Source organism: Rhipicephalus sanguineus, chromosome 4 (assembly GCF_013339695.2).
Source record: "Rhipicephalus sanguineus isolate Rsan-2018 chromosome 4, BIME_Rsan_1.4, whole genome shotgun sequence".
Classification (NCBI taxonomy): Eukaryota; Metazoa; Arthropoda; class Arachnida; order Ixodida; family Ixodidae; genus Rhipicephalus; species Rhipicephalus sanguineus.
This window is the reverse complement of record NC_051179.1, coordinates 107,613,405-107,624,713: the sequence shown is the minus strand read 5'-3', so window position 1 is coordinate 107,624,713 and position 11,309 is coordinate 107,613,405.

Here is an 11,309-nt window from a genome sequence, read left to right as displayed (position 1 = left end):
ACATATAATTTCATAGCCAAATATTTTCACGCAACGAACAAACAGTAATGTTCTCGTACTTCACGTTAAGTACGGACTACATTAAACATGCGCATGCAACGTCCTCGAGGTACAAGATCACGCTTATGCATGCAAGGGCTCACGTTCCTATCGTTTTCTGAAGTCTATATGTTGGGGTGACTTGGCCGAAGACAAGACGCAATTAACCGAGCGACTTGGCGAAAAGCTGGGTGAACGGCGGCGGGACGAACGTTCAGTCAGGGCATGAAGTGGCCAGGTGCAGGATACGGGCAACACCTGAACGTCGTGGTCACTGACACCCGCAGGAGCACGACCAGTCGGGAAGATGACTAACGACTGAGTCGGGTAGCCCTCTTGAAGGCAGCTTCTCGAAGGCAGTGTTCCAGCGGTCTCCGTGGCCGCCGCTGCTCACTCCTGGCTTCTGACGACGATGTTGGTGTCCCGACAGGGTTCGTGTCCACACTGGGGGCTGCTTCCTCCTTTACTGCTCTGCTGCCGCCACCTCAACGTCTCTTCACGTCCGCGACGTGCCACATTTGTCGCTGCTGTCCTCTTCTATATCTGTCTTTTTCACCTCTACAAGCGTCCATCTTCCCCTTTAACTTCTGCCTCTTATGCACGGCTATGCTATGCTAGGAGCTACTCGGCACATACCCACTGTCTGTGGCGCGTAAACTATACTGTACAAGGCTATGCCATGCTTCACCCTCTCCTCTCCTCTTTTGCTTCCTCCTCACCCACACTTCTATTTGCCACCCCCTGGCTATACTATGCTATGCATATGACCATGCTATGCTAGGAGAATGGTTGGCACATACACGCTTTTGGTGGCGCATACCCACCGCATTTTCTGGAACACCGGCCTTACTCCGAGGTTAAGCAGCGGAAAAAGAAACCAGCCAGAACCCATCTCCGGTGGATTTCGATGTCGTGCGATAGAATATTTTTCTCAAGTACATCCGGCACCATTAGCACACACATCGAGGGTTATGCGCTGGGCGCTTGGCAACTGGTCCAGCAGTGTAAGCGGCCGGTATCACGGCGTCCGCTGGAACAGCGAGTTGGCAGCGTTGGAATCGCTCCACATGTATGGAATGACATCATCAACAACGTATCGTGTGGTTCTGTGCTGCGAGTATTAGTAAAACTTTATGGCTTTGAGACACAAGGGGCGTGGGGGGTTATCAAGCAGTGAACGGCGAGGGAAGAAACTCTGGTTGTCGGGGAGGCCTCAGATCGACTTCCACGTACGTGAAGGGCGTCGCTTCCAGACACGACGGGAGAACGGTGACAGAGCTTCAGAACCGGGCAGGATGCTGCGATTATTTGTGCGTGCTTGGCAAACAAAAAATGAAGAGCTGCTGGACAACCGCCCCATATCCAACAGTACTAAAACGTAATCTGGACAGCATTAACAGCCAAAACTGCGAAATAATAGACCAGCGTGAGTGATCATCACCCACATTGCTTTAGAAGTTCATCAACACTCTGGCACACCTTGAACACTCGACTTGCAGTTGTTTGGACCGCGTCACGTGAAATGCATCAGCGGTTACTCTTCGAGGAATTGGAAGTTATTTCTTTGTAGGCGAAAATGTTTGCTACGTGATGTTTGCTCAGGATTTTTTCATTAGAATGTCTTTGGACATGCCTTTGGTGGCGTCCTTTTGCAGGGTACAGGCATATTTTCACAGAATTGGCTAAGGAAGCACGATCACTATCCACACGATGTCTAAGGAAAAATATGCAGTAGGATTGTATTCCATGCCGAAAAGTTTATGTTTTGAAAAGACCAGGAAGCAGGAAAGGAGACGAAAAGTTTACTCGTTCACTTGTCCGGTAAAAAAAAAAAAAATGCGCCGATACCGAACAAGAGCAACAAAATAAGGCCGGCTTTCAAATTGTGGGCTAACGCAGAATCTATCGAAATATGTTTTTCGTTACGCGAAAATGCTTTCGTGCTTTTCGTTTGCTTTCGTTGTGCGCGCACAGGCCCCTCAACGCGGCAAGTCGAGCCGAAAAACGGTTCTCGCGAACGCCACAAGAGGACGTGGGAGAGCTGCCACACCGCAGCCTTTCAAACTGGAGGAACAAGTTTGGCGCAAACTCAAAGATATGGAATTGGCACAATGATACAGAAAGCAATATTTGTGATAAAATATAGCAAACGAAAAAGAAGTACTCAGAGGCACCCAATAAATATACATGACGCAAATCCACATCAGGGTGAACATATAGGCAGAGCGTATACAGCCTCGTACCATTTTCCCCCCTCTTGGAAGCAGATTGAACAGTCTTGGGTGTCGGGGCGTGGGAGTTTGTTCTTATGCGATTCGCGTTTTACTCTCTTTGTAACTTCCGCGTCTCCCAGAAAAGTTTTGCAGAAATCCCCTTCTTCCGAAATGCGACATTTTTTTGCTTATCCTTTCCCAGCCTAAAATTGAAGGACGAATCACATGGGAATCCTCGAATCATTTCCTGGTTCGCTCTCTCTCTCTCTCTCTCTCTCTTTTTGCTGTACTTTTTTTGTCCTTTTTCGAAGCGGCTTCGTTCGATCAGTAGAAACGCACGCTTTGAAGCCCTTCGCTTTTATTCCACAACCAGCGTATGCATTGCTCTTACTGGAAAGAAAACATTCCCGACGAATACAGAAACGGGATACGTATACAAAAACCCGATTACCAACGCTCCCGCCAAGTTCAGCGTGCAACCCTTCGATACGGGTCCGCGATTCGTCGCCGTCCCTACCTTATTCCATGCCCGGATTGCCCGTCTCAACTCAGCGTTTTTATTTTGATCTATACCACGCTACACTTCCTTCGTGAGACACTTTTATTCTCTCTCTCTCTTTATTTTAAGTCGCCACCTGGGCTATCTATGATCTCTCAACGCAGTTTTCAGCGGGCGCGCCTTGGATTCCCATATCGAGGCGGAGAAGAAAGTAGCCGAACGTTATTTGTCTTGGATTGGCCGTCTCATCTCTGCTTGCGTCGCGGGCCACTGTGTGGGCCCCTTATGTGACGACTGACGCTGAAACCCTCATCTCGAAATTTTACACCGGGGTGCGCTTATCCGGGGATGACCTCTCGCCAGTTTCACAAGCACAGCCTTGCGTACATACATTACCCGGGAAAAGGATTCTCCGCTGCGGTGTCTTTGTGAACGACGGCCAGCGAACACCAGGCCGCAATGCAGGACTTACAGGAGACTGGACATAATGAACGTTTACGGAGTGCGTGGGAACACGAAACAGCTACAGGGCAGTCGTAGACAAAGGGTTATTTGCGCGGGCCTCTGCGTAGACGATGTATGCGAAACAAATATAGGGATAGTGCGCTTCTCTTCCCTTAGAAGTGTTCTTCCTGTGTAATTCTCGCTCAAGAAAACAGGCCTGTTGTGAAGTGAAGTAGCCTACGGGTCCAAATATCACCCTGAACGAATGATATGATGAAGCCATCAGATAATGAAGCCAGGGAATGCATAAGGGACACTAATTGTAATTTTCAACTGCGGTGTAGTAATTGTGACTTAATGTGAAATGAATGAACGTGAACAACAACAAAAAATAAAACCTGTTGATACAGAACTTCGGATAACATGACCGATGCTCTACAAAATGAGCCACCGCGGAGGTCGTTCTCTTGTCTACATTATTGGGTGTTCCGGTGCGTGGAATGGTTAGAGTGTTAGCACCGCCACTCGCCGCCATGGTTGCTTTCGTGGTGCCATCTAAGTCGAGCTTTCAGAAGCTATAAATAAGTACCAATTATTCCCAACTCTGTGTTTGGTAGGCTGGTGTAGCCCACTACGAGCGATAAGAAAAAAGTACAAAGAAACCCTGTACGGTAGCGCAGGCGCCTCTTAGAGCATGTGATAGACATAAAAACCCTGTACGGTAGCGCAGGCGCCTCTTAGAGCATGTGATAGACATAAAGTTGTAAAACGAAATTGCGTGATATCTAATAGATCACTGCTCGATCCAAGTGGACACGCTGCTTAGACAACACTGTTGTTCCTGTAGCACGAAAAATCGAATAAAACAAAACAAGAAAGAAAAAGAGATAAAGAGGTAGCTGAAGCAGCTCGCAATAAACAAGCTACTGATCTTTGTGTCAGCGCCCTCAGGTCTCCTAGCATCAATGATGAAAGATTGCAGTATGTAGACGTAAACCGTTCACGTCTTCATTTGTTTGCATGCGTAACATTCGTCTGAAGATTTCGCAATGAAGTAGTCGTATGCCAGCACTATGCTAGGTGGCCGGTGTAACCTTCTTAATAGGACTTTTACGGGGCCCTAGTTGGTGCATAGTACAAGGGACCTTCCTTGTGTGCCGTGTTTGTATTGCGCTAAGTAATTTTTGTCGGTGCGACATTCATTCCCTGTATTCGCACTGAAAGCGCCAATTTCATGCAGCAACGGTGCCTATACTAGACCGAGAATTTTTGGGGGTTATATTCGCACACATCCAAGTGAGTTTCTTTTTTTTTTGCCCGTCTTGCCTGGAAGTTCTAGCGGCAACATTGTGGCTTCATCACACACATATGACACATATGACACATATACATACATACACATATGACACATGTACACATACACATATGCCATACACATCACACACACGCTACGCGCGTTGATGCACGGGACCGAAAGGGTGCTCTGCCGCAGTAAGACGCTTATAAAGGAGAAGCCCTCTTTCCGACAGAAGATTGACGTTGCTGCGCACTAATGTGAAGCCGACAACGGACTGCGTCTCCTCAAGAAACGAGGACTCGTATTTGCGAAAACATCTAACGCTACACTTATTCGCGAGACAAAATTTTCAGTCAGTCGCGATGCCGGACATATTATTAGCGAATGTGACCGGCCAATGGCACAAAACACGAACGAAAAGCTCTGTTAATAGGGCTCAATATTCCGATAATATGCATGATTACAAATGTCACATTAAAGCTTGACTGCTGTATAGTTTTAATACATTTATCCTTGTTTTGGACATGAAGCTGGCGTCGGATTTAACACTTGCATGTACGGCCTCGCTTGAAAATCTCTTGTTAAGCTGTATTATAATCCCAACGCTACGGCTTTTATTTCGTGTAACACTGAAAGGTATTAATGGAAAAATTTGGTAGATATAAGCTGATTAGTCGAACCGAATGCACAATCCTAATGTCTGCGTGGGAGTGGACCTCATAGCATATCAACAAGGTAGTATTCCGGGTCAGTTTGCGTAGGTGTGAAGGTAAGGAACGACCAAAAGACACCACTAACGCTCTCAAGAAATGTCAGCCTCGTCTGGTCGACTTCTTGCTTGTGAACGCTTCGTTTATTGCTGGGCCTTTCTTTAGCTGATATCATAATAAACAAAATGCTAAGAACGATCACAGATATCAGCTGCTGAACTTAAAAAGTCACAGTTTCGCCGCAACGGCGAAGCAATGATTGCGATAGCAATAAATCGTAATGTAACGCGAAGAACGGAAAGCAGCTCGAAATTGCCAGCACGTCGCTCGAGCCCAAAGGACGCACGAAAAGAACGCACACAGGACGAGCGCGAACTAATGCGTCACAGCTCGACACTTGAAGCGCGCTGCTCAAACATAAAGCAGGACGCACGAAACAAACGAACAGGTACACACAAGACGAGCGCGAACTAATTGTCACAGTTGTTACTTATTTCTGTTTGAACAGCGCGCTCCTTTCGCAAACGCGGCCGCTGCAGCGAGTGAAGCGAAGCACCCCACCGGCCGCCCCTTCTTTCCTTGAGATAAGCGCCCGAAAGCGACGACGCCCTCTAGAGCGAACAGCAACGGCGGGGCGACGATCTTTAAAGCGCGCAACACGCGCGCACGTCGCGCCATCTATGTGGCCACTAAGAAAGCATGCTGAATTACTTGGTGTATATTGCCACGCCCACTTCTTGTCTTGTTTTGATGTATTCGGGTTTGACCGGCAGGGACGGTTATCAACGCTCGACGCTGTCCGCGAAGCATTGTTCGAGAAGCTTCACGTCTATAGTAGATCGTTCTGTTAAGATTGCGCCCCGCACGCGAACGTTCCAGCTTTGTCTAGAGATAACGCCGCCACCAGCGATATTGCTGGAAAGTTCGATACCGCCTGTATAAAAAGCCGACGCGATTGACCGCTTGTCAGTTGATCGACGGACGACGCCCTGTTCGCCGCTATATTTGTACAGCGTGTATTGCTGTAATTCTAGTTCTCATTTTCCGGCCACAAGTTCGGCCAAATAAACAATTTCATCCTGCAAACGCCGTCCAAGAAACGACGCAGATGACTCCGTACAAGTTGGTCTACGGAAGGAGCCCGGCGACGACGCTCGACGCCATGCTACCCAACGTCACCGACGAAGAAAACCTCGATGCCGCCGCTTACTTACAACGTGCCGAAGAAGCTCGACAGCTCGCCCGCCTGCGCATCAAGACCCAACAGCACACCGACAGCCGTCGCTACAATCTTCGACGACGCTTCGCGGAATACCAGCCCGGCGACCGTGTTTGGGTCTGGACGCCGATACGCCGACGTGGGCTTAGCGAAAAACTCCTTCGGCGATACTTCGGGCCATACAAGGTTCTTCGACGCCTCGGCGCTCTTGACTACGAGGTGATCCCGGACGGCATTACGAACTCCCAGCGACGCCGCGCACGACCTGAAGTCGTCCATGTCGTGCGCCTTAAGCCGTTTTTTGCGCGTTAGCGAACGTGGGGACTCTATTTTTCTTCCTTTGTTATTGTAATTTATTTTTGTATGCACTTGTTTTTTTTCTCTCTTCTATGTTCTTTCACAAGCATCGGGACGATGCTTTTTCAGAGGGGGGCAATGCCACGCCCACTTCTTGTCTTGTTTTGATGTATTCGGGTTTGACCGGCAGGGACGGTTATCAACGCTCGACGCTGTCCGCGAAGCATTGTTCGAGAAGCTTCACGTCTATAGTAGATCGTTCTGTTAAGATTGCGCCCCGCACGCGAACGTTCCAGCTTTGTCTAGAGATAACGCCGCCACCAGCGATATTGCTGGAAAGTTCGATACCGCCTGTATAAAAAGCCGACGCGATTGACCGCTTGTCAGTTGATCGACGGACGACGCCCTGTTCGCCGCTATATTTGTACAGCGTGTATTGCTGTAATTCTAGTTCTCATTTTCCGGCCACAAGTTCGGCCAAATAAACAATTTCATCCTGCAAACGCCGACTGCTGTCTTCATCGACGTCACGACCACGTGACAATATAAACAGCTCGCCGTTAGCAGGCTGAGAGACGGTGCTGTCGTGGCCTAACGTCTAACGCGGCGGGCTGCAAAGCGAGAACGCGCCCGTTCGATTCCGCGCGTCGGAAAGAATTTCCTAATTATTTTTCTTTGTGGGCTTTCTATATATATACATACTTATACATATACGGTGAATGACGGCGACGGGGACGGACATTTTCCAGCCGAGACTGTCCATATAATTGCTATCGCAATAATATTGTAAAACAGCTATAGAACTTATGCGGATAGTATGAATGCACAGAGAATCCTCCTTAGTTTTAGTCTAATGTGGTTTTCACCTGCTCTTTGCTACTAGGAAAAAAATAAAGCGTTAGAAAAGAAACGTCCATGCGTGGCGGCATCCTACTCTATTATCACACACGCATCTCAAATGTTAACTATATATAATAGTACTTACCTAGTGTTAGCCGCTGTTATACACTGCGGCTCTAGAGCGATGAAAAGTAATTTATTTTACTGACAATAAACAGTTTCATTCTTCATCACCAAATTGAAAGCTACGCATAACTTAGGGATCCGAATTATTTATTTATTTATTTATTTATTTATTTATTTATTTATTTATTAAAATGCTGCAATTGCCCAAAATGCCCAAAGAAATTGCTTCAGGGGGAATGTTAAAGACGAAGAAAAAACGCCAATACTGGCAACGAAGTGAAGACACCAACAACCAACAGTAAACACAATAGTGCAAGTGAAGAGATGAACATATGTAAGCTTCGCATTTTACAGATCTCTAATGTATAACGACTTATATAGCTTTACAATTGCAGGAACGCTCTGATGCCACCCATTCAAGTATTCCCAGCTCTGAAACACACTAATAGCTATATGTGAAAAAAAAATTATCGATGATTAGGATACTGCCTAATGCGAATTCTGAGCGCAGCTTTGTGTTGGGGCGAGGCCAACTGTGTTTGAAGTTTTTGCTTTCCGCAAGGTATCGACACGCCATAAATCATATATTTCTTTTTGTAGGAGAGCACCCACTACGCCATCGTTCGTCTTTCTGCGAATAAGCGAGGGACCCGCTACACATCTGTAAGTTATTATGTGCACATTGTTGATGCTGCGTGTCGCTGATGACGATGAATAATTATGGCTGAGCACTTTGCAGTGGGTGGGAAGCATTAAACCACACACTCGTCGCGCAGTTAGCACTGTGTGATGACTGGTTGTTATTTTACTCTTCTGCCGTGCTAATTATATAGGTTAACGCGATGCCTTGGCCGACATGACGCCTGTATAGGGTCTTGGTAGAATATGCGTGGCTCTGTGGTAGAATACTCGACTGACACGCAGAGGGCCCGGGTTTAAATCCATTTCGACCCTGAGTATTTTTCTCTCTAGTTTTATTTTTTTCATGTCTACCGGTTACTTTTCCATGTCTAACGGTTACGCCCCCGACGACGACGGCAACGGCGACGCCGCTCAGCGCAGGAACAGGCGCCTAAGAGCTGCGCTATAAGAGATAATGACAACAGGATGAGAATCACCACTTGGAACAAAACGAATTCTGTTTGAACTTCAAGCACGGTGTGCAAACATCCGGGCACGTGCCACACGGTGCGAGCGCTCGACCGTCGAGTCAGAGCTCCAGTGACAGCTGCGAAGCGAGCCCCTCTGAGCGCTCGCTGTGTACATGGGCTCAAGCGCCCTAACTCTTGCGTCTTCCGCCGAGGCACCGCTGCTGCAGTTCACACAACACACGAACGCGTCCTCCCCGATTTCAGCACGTGTCGTTCAGCAAACGCCCGAGCGACTCCGCGTGCGCACTGAAGCTGATTGTTTGCTGCCCGGCGGCTCTGATCGTGTGACAAGAAAACACTCGAACGTGCGCTGTTCTCTCATCGCAAATTCTGTGCACCCCCCTCGCAATACAAACACGTTAGGCGAGGTCTTGTTCTAAGGCGCGCTTTTGTCTCCAGATTGAGAACAGCAATTTCACACTCCGTCTCAAGGACTTCGCGGCTTCTGCGAGAATCATTCCTAAGTATCTGCCGACATTTTGTTTGCTTCAAAGAAAACAACAATGGAGCATACCAGTCTAGTGGACGCGCCAACAATAGAGACAATGTCTCAGCAAAGTGGGCAAATTTTCGAGCCAAGAAACACGTGTACATTGTTCCTGTCGCTCCAGGCGACCTCATACAAATCAATAAATCACTGTGATGATCGTTGCAGGCTTCTTGTAAGAGTACTAAAAAAATGTATACATCCTTATACATTGTCTCATTTAGAATGCTTACCCGCTGAAGTGTATTGGTTAAAAAAACAGGATTGGCACAACGACATACACTCGTCAGTATTGTCTAATGTGTGGCATGTGTTTGAGCCTCGATCTCAAAATAATCGGGCTCTACTGCGTCTTGCTGTCTTCCCTAGCAATTACGAAATCACTATGGTGGTAAACACTGTGCCGATGAGGCTCATTTATACAAAGTTCAATTATCCACCTCACGAAAGCTTCGTCTTATATAGACAGACGAAGATTCATCATCGTCGTCATCATAGTCACATAAGGGACAGACAACCGATGGCTGTCTGTCCAACGCATTGCGTGGCCGGCCCAGGTCCACTTCTTTCGTTTAATATCAACTATAATATCAGCTACACCTGTTTATTGTCTGGCCCACTTTGTTGTCTTCCGATCTTTTAAAGGGACACCAAAGATAAACAATGAATCGGTTTAGATCGATAAATTGTGCTCTGAGAACTCTAATGTCGTTAATTTCGCCATCATAGGTTTATTATTAGAGCAGAAAATCAAGTTCAATGTTTCATTTTTAAATTTCGCGCCGAAATCTCCCCGCGTGACGTCAAGGATTCCAAAGTGTATTTATCGTATATTGCCGCAGCTGCCTCAACAAAATTACCCCAAACTTGGTATGTTAAGTCTATGGCTCCCTCAGAGGACAATGTACTTCATTTTCTACCGATTAGATACTATGTAGTCCCTAGTAGGCACCGTCAAAACATGTGACATCACGGCGAATGGCGCGGAAACTTCAAGGTGGCGTCGCCACCCACATTTTGTCTTGGCGCGTTTTCTCGCTTACTAAGCGTCTTCTCGCAGCAAGCGTGGTGTTCCTGGTATCGTTAAAGAGTACTTTACTGATATGAGAAAAATCGTTTTGCTCTTTAGCGTCCCTTTAATGTTACGCCTGCAGAAAGAGGAAGATGCAATCGGTGACTACTGTATCGATTCAAGGAACAGGACAGGATAGATGATAACGAAATTCGCCGAACAAAATCAACTTCGCATAATGAGCACCTTCCTCATGAAGTATAAGAACATGAAGTGAACATGGAAAAGACCGAACGGAGAAACAAAAAACGAAATATGTGTTACATTATGCGCAGATCCAGGCATGGACGTGACAGGCAATGTAAGATGTTGCGATCGGAAACTGGTGAGGGCACGAATACCATTGCGCTCGTGCAATGCCTAGCATAGACAACCGGTGGTCAATGAGACTCATGACCAAAATTTGGAGACATGTGCACGTAGCGCCATCTCTCGTCGGTGACCGCGGTGGCCTGCCGTAACTGAATGGGAAATTTGCGAACAAAATCATATCTGACGAAAAAAAGCTAGTTATCAAAAAACGACTCCCGGTTCTACACAGCAGAGACTTATTTGAACATTCTGTTAAAATTACAGTGTCGCACTACAAACCGCGTGGCTTTCAAGAGTGTTTAATATTTTACAATGGGGCCCCGTGCGTTTCCAATGGGCGGTGTTCAATTGTCCTTGGAAGCCACACGTTTGTCGTGCGATACTGCAGTTTGACCAAAATGTTCCAGTAGGTATCTGCTGTATAGAATCCGGAGTCGTTTTTGATAACTAGCTTTTTTCAAGAGATATGATTTTTTTTCGCCTATTTCTCATTCTCTTAGGGCAGGACGCCGTTGCTGCCTCCGAGAGATGGCGCCACGTACATATGCCCCCATAATCCAGGGAATGGCAACGGAACGGATAGCAATGGAAGGGAAAAGAAGC